Source organism: Molothrus ater, chromosome 5 (genome assembly GCF_012460135.2).
Source record: "Molothrus ater isolate BHLD 08-10-18 breed brown headed cowbird chromosome 5, BPBGC_Mater_1.1, whole genome shotgun sequence".
NCBI lineage: Eukaryota > Metazoa > Chordata > Aves > Passeriformes > Icteridae > Molothrus > Molothrus ater.
In genome coordinates, this window is record NC_050482.2 from 27,699,663 (window position 1) to 27,716,776 (window position 17,114).

The window sequence follows — 17,114 nt, forward strand, 5'->3', positions numbered from 1 at the left end:
TTAAGAATGTATTTATTATCACTGAAAACCAGAGCTCAGATGTCTTGTTCCAGCATAGCTGTTTTGTGAACTTGATGGCAGGCCTAAAAGATGACAATTCCAGACTTAGACACTGCCTGTCCTAGGACACCTGTCAAACTTGAAAATGAAAATGTAGCTTTACTGAAGCAGGAAGTGTGCTTTATTTTGAAGGTCATGTAAATTTAATGCTTACAAACATAAAAGGTATACGACAATAATTGAACATGTAGGAGATTAATGAAAGGATTATTTGCTTTCCTGCCTGATTCCATTTGTGAATACACATACTTGGTATCTTCGTACTCCCACCTAGGCCTGTATTTCATCACTTTCTATTCTACAGCCAAAGTCAGCAATTACAACAACCTGCTACTGCAAAAATTTCCATGTGTAAAGGAAATTTTCAAATTTCTAGGAGCAAAGCGGTACAGAAATGTGATCTATATGCATAAAATTTGCTTGGTATATGAAAATAAACCAAGATTCCTTTTTTAAAAAGGTATTGCACATGTATTCTAGTGGTATCTCCACTTGGAAATCTTGCTAATTACAATTTAATGTTGAAAACCCTTATTTTTTTTATCCTCATAGAAGGTTATTGATTAGTTATTATATGTCAGCCAAACTAGAGCTACCAAACCAAAGGCTTGGGTTTCCTGGATCCTGCCTTTCAGATTAATTGTTTCATGACATTCTCATCACTTCATTAAGTCATCCTGCAGCTGACATGGGGAAGACTACTACTCTACTACTTCTACTACTAATGCAACTACTTCAGGAAGACTTCAATAAAAATAGTTGGAAGAGTATTCCTGTGCCTATTAGGATCATGAATGTCAAGTGATCACAAGTATGATTACATTAAGTATAGATTAAAAATATCCTGTGATCATTTTACTTAGTGTTGTTGGGGTTTTCTTTTCCGTTTTTTTCTGAGTTCCTTAAAATGGCTTTTCAGTTGAATTGAACATAGAGCTCATCTCTCTTGTCTGTGAAATCTTTTGCCCTGGTGATGTTTCTTCTCTTGCTCTATGGTTACATCAGATATACAATCAAGATTGCAGGTTTTACTGAATTGAGAACATCAGCAGTTTGTCTAAACATTAAAGTTGCATCTCTACAGAGATGGTTCTATCAATTACGAAGTCTAGTTCTGCAAAGACAGAAAATAATGGCTTGAAAGAAAATGAGTATAGATAAGGTTATGGTGGCCATCTACTTTCCTAAGGACTTTTGGAAGAGTTGATGGGTACATTTCCTTTTTTAATCTTCCCTATATTATGCACATTGTACACTTCTTTCTGTTTACCAAAGTGGTACCATGAGGGAACAGCAATGAAGAGTAAGAAATCAAGATATTAAAGAGAAACAGCTTAGGCAATGTTTTCACCTGCATATCTATTAGAGTAGATATATTGCTATTCAATTTCTCAGTACTCAGCAACAGTCCCTGTGAAGTCATAAATGTAATTTTCCCTGTAAGACCAATACAGATTCCTCAGATAATTGAGTAGCAATATGCAATGTAATCCAGGTTATAAAAAAAAATCTCAGGAATTGACAGCTTTCCTAACCTTTTAACTTTATTTTTATAAGCAACCAAATAGAAATTTTGAAAATTTGAGACTTACACTAGGAAAATGCAACTATCTTTCCAAAGGCCAAAAGTAGGATTTAAGAGGAAATGAAACATCCTTATATACCTCCAGAATCTGAGGAAGCTGTCACTTCTCTTGGTAGAGAAGCTGACCTCTTGCAGATCATCTACTAGAAGAATTCAAAGCCTAAGCTCGCAATGCATAAGAAAAAGAGTAAAATGCTAATCTGTAATAGACTTCAGAAACAGTACTCTGTATTTAACTGCCCTTTGTATTGCAGTGCCTATAAAAATCCAAGAGAGTTAATGGCTGACTCATATCTCTAAGTCGATTTTGAATCTTTTAAAGGTATCACAGGCACAGGACTGTCTGACCCACATTTCTAGGACCATTTCAGAACACGTATCTGAAATACCTGTACCTGTATCTATATGTTTGTGAGAGGCAGAACAGATGGGGGAGCCCTAGCTGTGGAAAAGTGTGTGTAATTGGATATAAGCTAAAGCCTAGAAAACAGGAGAGGCAAAATATACCAGCATCATAGATAATTTAAGGAGCAAGCCACTACTGTATGTATTGATTATTGATGTACACTCAATATAACAGCATTAATAAAATTGCAGATATAGTAGACATCACTAGCAAGACACAAATAATAGAAGGTAATCTTTTGGTTAACTTTTCAAAATATGACATATGTTAATTAATTAATCTAGGGAAATACATATTTCTCTTTACAGTTGAAATTTCTACAATATCACTCAATCTCCTGTCTGTTAAAGTATCAGTTGCTCATGCTAAGGCCCCTTCTACTGGTTCATTTAATGCTTGTGAGCTTGTATTTAGGACAACATTAGGATAAAGCTTCAGGCAGTAGAGACACTTGCATTTCTTTTTATTGCCACGTAACTATTCTGTCTGGTGTAAGATATTTTTTTACCAGGTAAATATGAGCAACTGACAACACCATTTAATCCCTCTATGAACGCATGACTTGTAACTTTCTCTACACAGCAAAAACAAGAAAGAAGAATGACAGTTGTCTGTGTGTCGGAGTTTGTACTCTGAAATGCAAACTGACTCACACTGTATAGAACTATTCAGTATTCTCCGCTGTGTAGAACCACTAAAGTCAAAAGAAAATGCATGCACATGTGTGTATGTGTCCTGCTTCTGGGCTGTGTAACTGTTTTAAAAATAAATCTTTTGCAATTTTGTGAAGATTCTCAGAAACCATGAAAATGTTTGTATTTATGAAGAACTGCTCCAAGGCTGCTAGGAATATTATTATGAGTCCAAACTTTATTCTCCATGCTCATTATCATTTGAAATAAAGATACTCGTTAAATTTTCATAAATTCCATCTTCTGCCTGTTGTTTTCCTGATTCTGGCTTTTTTATCCCATCAGCTTTGAAGGCTGCATTTGATTTCTTCTTCAGAAGATGGAGATTTTTCAAGCATTTTCACAGTGTATTCCCTGATCAGAGAGTAGCTCTAGCTGAAATGTATGGCTTTATTTATCCCATCAGGTTCTTATTTTATCTGCCTGAAAAACTGACAGAGCCACTTAACAGAGACTGAAGCTGCCACAATATCAAATGTGAAGAATGAACAAAAGTTGCATCTTTAGATTTGTTTGTCAATGAACAAAAATACAGAGGTGATCCAAACACAGCAATCACTATGGCATTAGATACCAATTAGGTAACAAGAACAATGAACTATTAAAAGTGCATATCAGCTTTATGTACAGACAAAGATATACTGATAGACACAAGAATAATGTAGACACAATTCAAAATCTGCCACTCAGTAAAAATCTCAAGTATGTGCATGGTACAATGGTGAGTTCCAGAAAACATCATTAATTTTAGTAAGTTTGAACTAATTTAGCACACCTTAATATATATAACATGCCTTTCTGATCATCTTAATATTTAACAGAGATTATTCACAAAGGTCTGGTTTGTACTTCATGGACACATGGTGATAAGAACAAAGAACCTCATAAAACAGAACTGTTTACCTGTTTATGTGAAGAGGAACTGACCACAGGCTTTGTTTTGGACCTATGTAGTCATGCAAGTCAGTACATCTGACTGCATGGCAGTTTAACAGCACATGAATAAAAAAACTAGATTTTTCTTGGACTCTTTGACCTTTCTCTTATTTTGGCAGTTAACTCAACCAGTACAAACAGATGTGTAAGTCTTTGGCAAAACAACACCTTTTTCCCTATTGACAGCCAGAAAAACACTCCTGTTTAATCATTGAGCTGCATTCATCATATAAACTGCCTTGGATCAGTTGGGCAGAGCAGTGTGCTTGTAACACCAAAGCTGTGAGCTCAATCCCTGTATGTGCCTTACAGTTCAGAGCTGGGCTTGACAATCCTTGGAGGCCCCTTCCAACTCAGAATATTCTGTGATTGGTTTTGGGTTTATTTTTGTGCTCTGATAATATATGTGATATATATCTCTGACAACAATGTTATATAACTGTGATATTTCCACCCCTTTTGATAATTTTATTTTACTCATATTAGAAAGGATGGCTAATGGAATTACATGGCACTACTGTGGCCTACTCTGCCATAAAAACAGAGGTCACAAGGAGGTCAGGAGATTAAACCACTTCAAAGACATTTCCATGCTGCCCTACTAGTGATCCTCATCTATGCTTTTTATATTAGAAAAAAAGATAGAAACTGCAACTTAACCAGAAAAATAATAGCTACTGAACATTAGTTTTCAGTCTCTGTAAACAGCACAGTACTATTATAAAAATACTGCTTGTATCTAATTGCCTTGCTGCCTGAAGTTGTCTCATCTCTCCACAGAGTTTCATACGGATCTTCAAAGGCCTGTTTTTATGGATTAGGAAATATATTGGCTTGCATTTTGACTGACAATAAAGTTGAAGCTTTCACATTGGCTGGATCCGTTACAACAATAAAAGAAAATTTGAGAAGTCTCAAGTCTTTTCATGGAAACTCTCATTCACAGTCATTGAAAGAAACCTTTCCATTTGTATCTTGGTTAATCAGAATGATTGCAAATGAATACTCAGATGTAGTTATTAAGGGCATTCATCTCTTTGGTCATCAGTTCTACTTTAACTCTTAACTTGTGAACAGGAGGGATCATAGAATCATAAGGTTACCTCTCACTGGAGACCAGTTTAATGGAACCTGAAGCCAGAACTCTCTGAGGAAAACCTAATTTTGCCTAGCTACATTTTTTTCATGGAGGAATCGAATTTTTATCCTCACTTTTCTTGGAATCCGTATGTTTGCTTCAACCATATTATCACACCTTTCTTTAATTTCTTTAAAATTACACTGCTAATTTTGAGATTTTGGTTTTCCTTTTGATTTTTTCATTTTTTTTTCAGAAAAGGGAGATGATAACTTAGTCCTGCTTTTTTTCTCCCTAGAGAAATTCAGAAAAATATCTAGGTTTTTCCTTCTTAATCTAAAAATTTTAGACAATCATTTGGTACCACACAAACTGTCAAGAAAAACTTGCTGACTTTAATTTCTTTATTATTATAGAACCTGAGATATCGATAATTTTCCATACTACAGCACACCTCTTCAGCTATCTTTATATACATAACTGTATAAAATTGATGGGCTTGGTATCCTTTCCATTTATGACTGACATGTAATTTGTCCCTTCCTTTCTGTTGCAGATCTACATCTGCTTTCCATCAAAACTTGTTTTTTGAGAAAAAGGAAGGGAAATAGCACATAAAAAAATCTTTAAATTGTCAGTCCATGTAGTCAGAGAAATATTCACTCTCCACAATTATCTTGTATGAGGCTTAATGCAGGGTCACAGTTCTCATTCAAGTGTTTTCTTAAAATATTTGAACACTTTAATCTTTTCCAGGCACAAATAAATAAGTTTTTTCTCTGGTTTTTTTTTTTTTTTAACAATGCTGATCTAGAGAGGCAGAAACATGGGCGTTTTCTTTGTAACCATGAAGGAAAAAGGCAAACCAGAGGATTAAAAACCTGCTCATCATTTCTTCTAAGATAATTGACGTTATGCTGGCTGCTGTTACACACTTAAATCAATGATACTATAAAAAAGGTAGAGAAGAGGGATCAAAAGCACTAAAAAATAAGGGAGATTTTTCAGCTCCCATTTTTGTTTTGCAGCAAAACCCACCCACAATAAGTGAGGACACCTTCAACTAGACCTGGTTGTTGAGAGTCCCATCCAACATGACCTATTTCCAGGGACTGGTACCTACACCCTATCTGGACAACCTGGGCCAGTGTTTCACCACCCTGATGATTAAAATTTCTTCCTCATATCTAGTCTAAATTTACTCTCTTTTAATTTAAAATTGTTGCCCCTTGTCTTATCAGCAGAGGTCCTGCTACAGAAAAAAGAAGCATGGAGTGCACCCCTACTCTGATCAGTGGCAACCTGTGGTTGTGCATATACATGTACCGTCTGTGACTGTGAATTGACACCTGCAGGGTGCTCATGGTTTTTTGTGCTCTTTCCCATCTATTCCCTCACCACTTCCCAAGAAGAGTTTTTTCTAAGTTTCCTTACCAGCACCAAATCAAAAACTAACACCAGCAGCTGGAGAGAGGATATGGCTGGGTCCAATGCATCTGTTTACCTGTAAGCATTCCCTAAGCCTGTCTTGCTGAAGGAGTTGACTTAGTTTGTGATCAGATGAGAAATTATGAAGTCACTGGTGGGATTACTTATACATGTGGATTCTAATAGTACATAGTCATAGAGAGCAACTCTTCAAAGGATCCATCTGTGTTTATGGGCTAGGTGGTACTCATCTCTTGGTTACAAAACTAAATCACTGTCCAGAGATTCATCTCCCAAAAAATAATTTTATATTAGTCAAGGTACATAGTACTTTTCTCAAAAGAATTTTATATTAGGATTAGTTAAGCATGCTAGGCAGAAGATTATCACCCAGATAACAGGTAGCTATATTTCCACTCTTCTAGGAAATTCCTCAGATAAATCTTGGACTGGGAGTATCAGTATTAGTCCAAGTATGTCTTACTTCACTGGAAATGACCAGGAGAAAAGAGAAAATCACTGGAACCATTATAAAGATTCAATTTTCTGTATACACTGAAAGTGTGGTAATTATGATGTCTCCTTAATAGTTAGTCTTTTGAAATCAGTCTACTTAGAAACACTTTTTCCCCTATCTAAGCTTTTGCAATCTGATGTAAGGTAGAATGGCCTTCTCAGTAGTAAATACTGGTTGTCAAGGTCAGAGTCAGTCTCAAGGTTGTTACCACTGGCTAGTAGCTGTAAATAGCTGTCTGTTCCAGATGCTGCAGGAAGATGTCTCCTGATTCTCCTACACGTCTTATATGGATGTGAAAGTAGGTCTCATGGAGCAAGTGCAGTACACCACAGCAAACCATCCCATGCTGAAGAGCTGGTTTGCAAAATTTCAACAGGTACATAAAGTTGATTTTCTTCTTTTTCTTCTTCTATTTCTACTCTTTATCTCTTTATTTGAACCATTCTGAATTGACCTTCATATTACATATTCCTTTTTTATCAGTTTGGAACTAGGCTTTGGTATAAATGAATAGCTCAGGAATCCTAGTTCAGAAGATATTTGAAAGACCTCCTTATGATGTAACTATTTTCACAAGAAGAAACATTTGATATGTTTCATGTTTGCATATAGCTCTCCTGATAAGTAATTCTATAATTTTAGAGCTGTAAAAGAGCTGCTGATAATTGCTGAGCTGAAAAATAACAGCTGTTATTTTCTTTAATACATACTATAAAAATCAGAAAAATCTTGCCAAGAAATATTCCAAGGTAACTTCAGTCACCTGCCTTTATCAGTTTCAGTTAATTCAGTTTAGCAAATTTGTTGCTTTTCTAGGCACCACATTTGAGTTTCATTGCCAACTTAGCTCTGATAAACATCCTTAACCCATTTTTCTGTCCTTCACACCTACTTGATTTGAATGACCTTGTTTTAGCTGAGGAAGAGGATGACAATGCAGAGAGAGGCTTTTAGAGCAAGCAAGCTAAAATTTATATGAATTCATATGAAGTGTTCTGTTTCTATAGATAAAGCAGCAGGGATCTTTCTAACATTGAAAAAGCCAAGTGTCAGAAGGCCAATATCTCCTTTGTCTGATGATCCTAATAGTCCTGTTCATTCGTCCATGTTTTTAAACTATAAAAATTGTGCTTGTGTATTTAGATTATGTGTATCTCAATAAAAAATCCCACTTTACCTGCCATCTTCCTTGATCCTCATTATGTACATGATTCTTACAGAAAAAATTGCTTTGCTGGTGTCACATTTGTCGTGAATGTGATGAATAGCTGAGTATGGCCACACTAAAAATTAATCTGTTGTCATATACTGAAAGAGTTAAATAAACCATATTTGACCAATAGGTCATTAAGGACATAAACAGATACTTTTTTTAATTTTGCATTTTGTTCTAGTGCCTTTTGTACTGTGATACTTTATAGATAAATAAATGAATGCTCCAGCCTTCATAAAGTGTCCAGTCAAGTTTTATTCATCTGCTTTCCACTGCAGCAATCTAGTTGTAGCCCATTCATTTTCATTTCTGGTGCTGCTGTGACACCAGGATGACTAAGGATTTGCTTTTCCTTTAGCTACTTTTCAGCATGTATAAATGTACTTAGAGACCAACTAAAATCCTCTGCCATGAAACACAGAAGGAATTTGTTTCTGTATTGTAATAATACTAAAGAAAAATGGTATAGAATGAATACCAAATGCATCTTGGATGATTATTGATTGAATTTTGTATGAGAAATGCATCAGGTGCTAAGAAATCAAACCAAACACACTGATCTCCAAAAAATATTTTTTCTGTGGAAATCTGAAAAAAATACTGTAGAATATTTGCTTTATAATATATCTTCAATGAAAAAAATTCAGCCAGTCTTTGCAATAGATCTGCATAAGCAAATTATTGACTAGTATTTTAAAGTGAACAAAAGGAAATCATCTTCACTCTGGTAGTGGATTAAGGTTATTTGCCCATCTCTCTCCCCTAAAAAAAAAAAAAGAAGAAAGGAGAACAAAAAACCCTCTGCAATATAGATCTCTGTATTTTCATTATCCCATTTTAAAGCCCTTTCCCATAACCATTCCAAAGCCATTTCCCATAGCATATACCAGCTACATCACACAGTCAAGCACATCTAAGTTTTTCTTTTACCAGAATCCTCTGCAAACTGTGGTGGATCCCACAGTACTTTAAACTGACTAGACCAGACAGGAGTAATAGGGTCCAGGGTACAAAATTTGGGTTGACATTCTAATTAGGAAGGCTCAGAGATGACTTGTAATTGCCATCTGAGGCAATTTTTTTACGTCATAAAAAACCCACAAAAGACAGGTTCTTTAGAAGTAAATTAACTCAGTACAAACTACACACCAGGAATCTGCTTAAATCTGGCTTTCTTAAAAAATCTTGTATGCCTAGGAGTCACTAAAATCTACATAATATCAGTGTATATCAGTCTGCTTTTAAAAAGATATTTCAAATACGAAATTGTTAAACCACCAATATTTTGGTTCATAAAGACATAGTGTGGACTGAAAATGAATGCAAAACAATCTACCAACACTGATATTAAATGCAGTTATATAACAAGATCCTCAAGCATCCTCAATTACTTGGTTCAGATCTCATAGCTATTTCCTTTTCCCCTGACAGGCAAGAAAAAATCACAGGCTGGAGAAGAAACAAATACAAGCAGAATAACACTCATCAAAGAAAAGTTTGACAAATGTTGGTTTTTCATTAATTTGAGAAACATTTATGAGGCATGCAGATTGGCTGTTAGCACACTTAGAATTCATAAGTATTTTCTGAATGATCTGAATGTGTTATACAGAGATGACAGATTGCTTACATTGGCTGTGCAGTTCAACTGATCTTATGCTGTTTCTGTTCTTTTACTGCCTGACAAATTTATTAGCAAGAGAATAGCGAGTGAAAAAATAGCAAATAATATACTAACAAAATATATGGATCCAAAAAACCTCTATTAAAAGCCTAATGGACAATAACAATACTCAGTTACCCAGAAGTCATAGGAACAATATCTAGTCTGTTGAATTAAAAAAAAAATAAAGGAAGAAAAGAGTAAAGAATTCAAACAGTATCCTCTTAGCACTGAATCACCTTGTCATTCAAGAAGAGCCTATGACCTGGCAAAATGCAGAGCTTAAGGTCCTATATGTAAAATCTAGATGTGTATTTGCATTGTGAGGGCAATTGCATGTATCCTAATGTATTTTTGCATTAGCCATGCTAGCTTCTTGAATGTTTTAGTTCTTCAGAAAAGCACACTTTGTGTAAATGTTTTTCTCAAGAACATTCCATATTGTACCAAACAAATTGGTGCAAACATAAATTAGCTTGGAGGAGGTTTTTCTCAGAATTGAATAAAAAGACTGCACAGAGAGAGAGTAACAGCATTTCTGGAATAAAATGGGTGTTCAGACACTTCAGAACTAGGCAAGCTATTTATCCTCAATTCTCTTCTGCAGCATGTCACCAATGCCTGAATATAAAGGCGAACATGAAACTTGAAAAGCTGAAAGTGATGCAAACAAATTAGAAAATCTCTCAAAAGAAAAATAATAGAAGCAAGTCTAACACATAAGTTTTCACAGTTAAGAGAGATACAGAAAGTACAAAATATCAAAGGTTCTGCCCAAGAGAGTGATTTAATCAATGTCAGTCTAACCAAGTATCTATATTGCCAACTGGCATAAGTACAAGGAAATACTGCCTGTGTGGCAGTTTTCTTTTTCTTTGTTTCTTCTTATTCTGGAAACACCTGCTGTGCTGTTTGAATTTTATACATCTGAATGACAGTTAAAAATAGAAGTAGACACGTTGGAATTTTGTCCTTAAACTTTCTTTAGTGAAAACAAGGTTAAGTGCATATCAGACACTGCACCAATTTCCTAACTGGCAAACCTGCTCCTGCAGTCTAATTTGCACACAAACATACAGAATGATACAATTTTCCTTGAAGAATTCTACTGGCAAGACAGATACACTGAATATCTCGTAGGAAATTTTAGGACTTAATGAAATGCATGAGGCTACATGAGCATTGCATTACATTTATCAGCTATGTTACTCAAAGTTTCTTCCACAGAATTATCAACTTCTTTCCTTCAAGTATCAATTTTTATTAGAATATTTTGCCACCTGCTTGTACCAATCACTGCTCTTTCATGTCTAGATATAAATATTAAATTGTAAAACCCAGCCTTTGGTGATATCATAATTGTCATTCTGTCTGCTCCAAGAAAGAGGGCAGGCTTGCTGCACTTGTCTTCCAGTTCCAGAGGTCACTGTTTCTACAACCACTATTTTCCTCACTCTGTTATTGCTCCGTTCCTGGAGGAAATTGGTGAACTGCTAGTCTGCTGACTAAGACTCTATTGATTGCTCTATTTCAGCAAATCAGGCTTAAGTCACAAACAAAAGAAGACTGACTAAATGGGAGACACGAGAATGCCTTTCTGTCTCTTGCCCTGTGGCCACATGGGTGTTCTTTGTTCTTGTGTTTTTATCATTTTCCTTTATCTTTACATTCTGTCAAACCAAACCAGTTCAGAATAAGTGCAGAGTAAAACCAGTGGTGACACCAGGGTGGAAAGGACTGCATGGTAGGATCCAGAGGAGGGGCACAAGCAAGGTTGGTTTAGGGTGACTCAGACTGCCATGGCCCAGCACTGACACAGCTGATTCTGACTGAAATGAATCACAAGAAAAGCTCCTTCAGCAGATCTGTAGTGACCACCTGAGCTGGGAGGAACAAACTGCTAAAGAAGCTGGAGCCTGGAAGGGGCAGCCATATATTGAGAGAAAAAACAGCAGCAGGAGTTAAACTGTTTTAGAAGACCACATCTGTTGACAGACTTCGGCTTCAGTATTTATTCCCCAGCTAATTCTCTGCTTCTTTTGTTCTCTGCTTTGAATGAAATATGCCAAAACTTCTGATATGCTCTAGACCACAGAACAAGTTGGGGAGTTCTGTCATTTTTAAATCTTCATTAATGCCACAAACTTTTATAGATCCATGCACACTCTGAATTTGATTCTGTCTGAATGTATGATTTGGTAACTTGATTACACCCAGAAGTGTGAAGTTCACTCTGTGTCACTAGAGTGCACTCTTTATGTGGCTGTGCAATATATCAAAAAGCCCTAAAACATAAGCCCTCTGCAAAAAATTCTCTTTTGGAAAACAAAATCTTTTTTGTTTGGTTAGGTTTTGCATTGTATCTTTAGGGCCAAGTGTGGTTTGTCTTCTAAACAAATGGACTTGATAAGGGTTGGGAATATGTTCACAAATGTCACAAACACAACATGGAGAATTGATGGCAAAGGCAGTTGTCTGTGAAACAAAGTAGAATTGATGCTCTTGAAATGAGAAAATCCATCCAACCATAATCTCTGCTATCAGTTGGATAGATATTTTGTCGGACCTAACTCTGAAAGCTTAAAATAAAAAAAAAAATTAAAAAATTTAAAAAGCCCAAGGGATTAAAAAAACCACCACAAACCCTCACAACTTTGCTCTATGACCACATTAGCTGGTTGTATCTGTTACCCAAAATTCTCATTATCAATAATGTGATAATAAGGCTGTGTCTTGAATATCAGGAACTACTGTAAAGAGCAGTAAAAATTCCTGAACTTTCTCAAGAAGGCAGTGGTCAGATTAATATGAAGCTTTAGTTTGTTTACAATGGAGTTTATCACTTGTATAAGCAGATGCTCCTGTGCTAACTCCCACTCAGCAAGCAGCTCTTTGGGCCTACATCTAGGATAATAAATACTCCTTTTGAAGAGGATTATCTCCTCCTTCCCCTCTTCTACTTTGCCCAAACAAAGCAGAAGGTGGAGAGAAGGAGGGGGAGATAATCCGTTCAGCATGCAATGCTTCACACCTGCCAGATAAGTAATAAATGCTGCATTCCAGGGGGATTAACACAGTAGTTCTTGTTTGGACTGAAATAAAATATTTTCAGACACTGGACTGAGCCCTTGGGACTGAAGTCCAGATAGGGTTCTGTTATTTGATTATTTCTTATATATCTGCTGCATTTGTATGTTTTCTGAGTAAGACAATACAAAGGTAGAATGGAAAATCAAAAGCTGAGCTTCTGGGGAATTTTTTGTGTATGTGATGTAAGAAAGGCTAAATATGCTGATAAGAACCAGTAATAATGAAATAACATATTATTTAGAGCTATGCATTCTACAAGAGGAAAAGAAGCGGCAAAGGAATCTTCACAAAGCTTGCCTGCCATACAATAAATGGTCCCTGAACTCAAGATATCTTAAAAAAATTCATGCTGGTCATAGTGATAGCTGCTTCACATTACAACTCAGCAACCTGTAACTTACTTATATGGTTATGCTTACTTCTTTCTGATGTTCCCCCTGGATTTCACTCCATAGACTATAATATTTTCATATTTCACATAGTATAACAGCAGCTATATATATATTGATAACATATCTAGTCATATAACAGATCTAGTTGAAGCTGTCACTGCTCAGTACAGAGGAGTTGGACTAGATGACCATTAAAAGGACTCTTCCAACTCAAACTAATTATACTGGGCCTAATATGAGCAAAAGCAGGGGAGAAGAGATCCTGGAATTACCAAACAATGGGAGGAACATGGTTTTTTATGCCCTACTGTCTTTTCAGATTTTCTGTTGCCTTGTTTCATGTTACTTGAAGATGGCATTAGAGTTTGATTATGTTACTCATGCCTTTCTCCATATCTGTTAGTGCTACTTAAACACAGACATCAGACAGAGGACAGGCAGGAAACCACACAGCATCTCAAGAGGCAGCAGATGCCTGAAGTTTATCTGTATGAATCATACTCTACACTGGTTATATATAATAAGATTCAGATTGAATATCTAGTTCAGCTCTGGCTTCTAATATGGGGAAATAAATAAGAAATCCCTTCTTCTCAAGACATCAGTGATATCACAGCCAAAACAGCAATCTATTGCTTTCTTCAACCCATGGTGAACAGAATTTCTCCTTCCTTAGTCAGAGGTGTAGTGAGGAATACTCCCAATAGGCTTGGTGGCAGTCTCTGATACAGGACAGCTGAGAGACTCCCCTCACTGGTGAGGTCTCAGGTAGCTTTTTTATGACTCACTTCAGCAGAAAGCTATCTCAGAAGCAGACAGATTTGAAGTAACTAGGTTTTACTCTTAGAACTGTAGAATCTTAAAACTATTTGAGTTGCAAGGTACCATTAGAAGTCTTTTAGTTTCAACCGCCTGCAATGAGCAGAGATGTCTTTAACTGCACCAGGTTGCTCAAAGCCGTATTCAGTTTGACCCTGATTGTTTCCAAGTTTGGGCCATTTGCAACCTCTTTTGGTAACTTCTGCTGGTGTTTTATTACAGTCATTGTAAAAAATTTTTAGCTTAAAACTCATGCCTCTTTTCTTCTCACTACAGTTCCTATTAAAAACTCTATCCCCGTCTTTCTTATAAGCCCTCTTTAAGTACTGAAATCCTGCAATAAGATCTCCCTGGATACTTCATGCTAGGTCTCTCAGAAAGACCCAAATCTCTCAACAGTCACTATTTGGAGATAGCTAAACAGTTTTTTCTGTCCAGACACAACAAAATGTCATGACCACTTAAGCATAAATTGAGTTTATTATTACTGATGGATGATAGAATAAAAGTCCAGTCAAGGTGTCATATAAAGAGCTGGAAGGCATTTTGCAATCCAATTCCTCCAAGTCAAAAGGTCTGACAGAAGTTCACCATAAGTACAAGGCTCAACTAATAGATTTTTTTTTTTAAATGAAACTAAACATTTCCCAGTGGCAGTCATCAGACTCACATACTTAGAAATACAGGAGCATGTGGGTGGAATTTAAAATGTACTAAGTGCCTAGTGCACAAGCCACTGCTGCACACAGTGATAAATGCTAGTTAAAAATCCACAACAATACCAAAATAAACACCTCACCCTTCCAAAGAAACAACAATGGAAGAAAATAAATTTTAATATATAGATGATAAAATTAATATGAAGAAATTGCAAAGAGCAAGAAATTTGGCATAGTAATTGCTTTCATTTATTTGCAGAACTTTTAACTAGGTAATTTTCATTAGTGCCTCTCAGCTTGTTGTCATATATTTATGACATTTATTTATTTCTTCTGTTTCTCTGAAAGATTCTATGATAAAACTCCCCTATGACTAAAATACACAAATCCCAAAGCTTTGATAATCTTCTGCCAGTGAGATTACGTTAAAACATATTACATTTTACCATCTCTTTCAAAAAAAAAAAGTTATCTATTTTTGATGAGCTAGAAATAGCACAGAAATAAGTGGAAAAAATTATACATACATGCTCACATTCATGCATTAATACATTCATACAGACAAATACACATTAGCACACTTTTATTAACTTGTTAATTTTCCTGAATTTACCATGAATTTACCATGTGTTTACCTGAATTTACCATGAATTTACCGTGTTTACCATGAATTTGTCCAATCTGTGTTTAAACAGATCAAGTAAAATGTCTTGTGCTTTTTACCCAGGCACTCAAGAGTCCATGTAAGTGAAAATTTTCAAAAATCTTGTCCATAGCTTTAGATTAGTAATTCTATATATAGAAAGGGCAATGTATTTGGAAATGCTACACTTAGTGTGTATTTATGAAGTAGTTGCTATTGCATAAGGTATATTTACAGAGACAAGTGATTATCTTTTATGGTAGAAGGTGATGGAGATTTCTGTCTTTCATGTCAAACATTTTTTGGCATGTTTATTAAGTGATCCCCTGCCCCAGTGCAAAGATTCACTTATTTGGTGAAAGAGAGCTTGCAAAGTTTTCTTGCAAAGAGCACAATGAAACAAATCCTTAATAGGCCACTTACAATTAATTTTATCCCATGAATTTCTATTTTTATCCTCACCATCTTCAGAAACACATCCTTTCCCTTGATTATCTTTTTTTCTCTTTATTTAATCAAAGTTTAAAGTGACATGATGTTAAATTGTATCTCCTTACATCTCCTTCACATGCTGTTAATTCTCCATAAGAAAAAATTTTTTAAAAATTTTTAAAAACTCTTAGAAACTTGTATTGTTTCATCACAAAGTCGATTCTATTACTCTTATATATTGACTTCAATTATTATAGTGCACCTGTGTAGAGAAATATTGGGTCACACACAAAAACTTGGTCTTCCAAACTAGAAGTCCAGCATAACCAGCAACATAACTAAGAGTATTTTTTGCAAAAACCACTGCTGTCTCAAAGCATTTTGGACCCAGTTTAAGGTCTGAGCATAAGATAGATAAAAATACTTAAATGGAATTTAACCTGTTTTTTGAGGCTGTTAATATAGACCAGAGAAATTCAGACCCAATTAGGAAAAATACATTGGCATTTGGACTATAATATCGTCGGGAGGAGAGAGGTAAGAATATTTACCTAAAAGAGGAGAATATATTGCATTAAAATTAAATCAGCCTAGCTGCTAGAAAAATTGTAAACTCTTACGGAATAAAAAACTCCCCAGGACTAGAGCAAGAGAAATAACAAGTAAAGGATCATGGAAATATAGCAAAGTTTGAGTTGGAAGAAACCTTAAAGATCATCTAGTTTCAACCTTCCATACTGTGGGCAGGGACACTTTCTGCTAGACCGAGTTGCTCCAAGCCCCATCCAACCTGGCCTTGAACACTTGTAGGGATGGGGCATCCACAAGTTCTCTTGGGCAGCCTGTGCCAGTGCCTCACCACTTCACAGTAAAGTAGTTCCTTCATCATGTCTAATATAAACCCACTCTCTTTCAATTTGAAGCCATTCCCCCTTGTCCTATCACTACATGCTCTTGTAAACAGTCTCTCTCCCATCTGTCCTGTAAATTCCCTTCAGGTGCTGGCAGGCTACAATTAGATCACTCTGAAGCTTTCTTTTTTCCAGGCTGAACAATCCTAATTCTCTCAGCCTTTCCTTTTAGGCTCCAGGTAGGGTCTCACCAGAGTGGAGCAATGAGGAAGAATCCCCTCCCTTGCCCTACTGACAACTGCTCTTGATGCATCCCAGGATACAATTGGCCTTCTGGGCTGGAAGGGCACTTTGCCTGCTCACGTCGAGCTTCTCATGTACCCCAAGTCCTTCTCAGTAGGTCTGCTCTGGATCTGCCCTAGCCTGTGTCAGTACAGGGCTTACTCTAAATCAAGTGCAGGACCTTGCACTTGGTCATATTAAACAACATGAGATCCCCACGGGCCCACTTCTCGAGCTTGTCCAGGTCCCTCTGGATGGCATCCCATGCACCAGTTTTGGCAACCTGAGGGTGCACTTGATCCCTTCTTCTGTATCATTATTGAAGACAGTAAATAGCACTGGTCCCCTGAGGGACACCACTTGTCAGC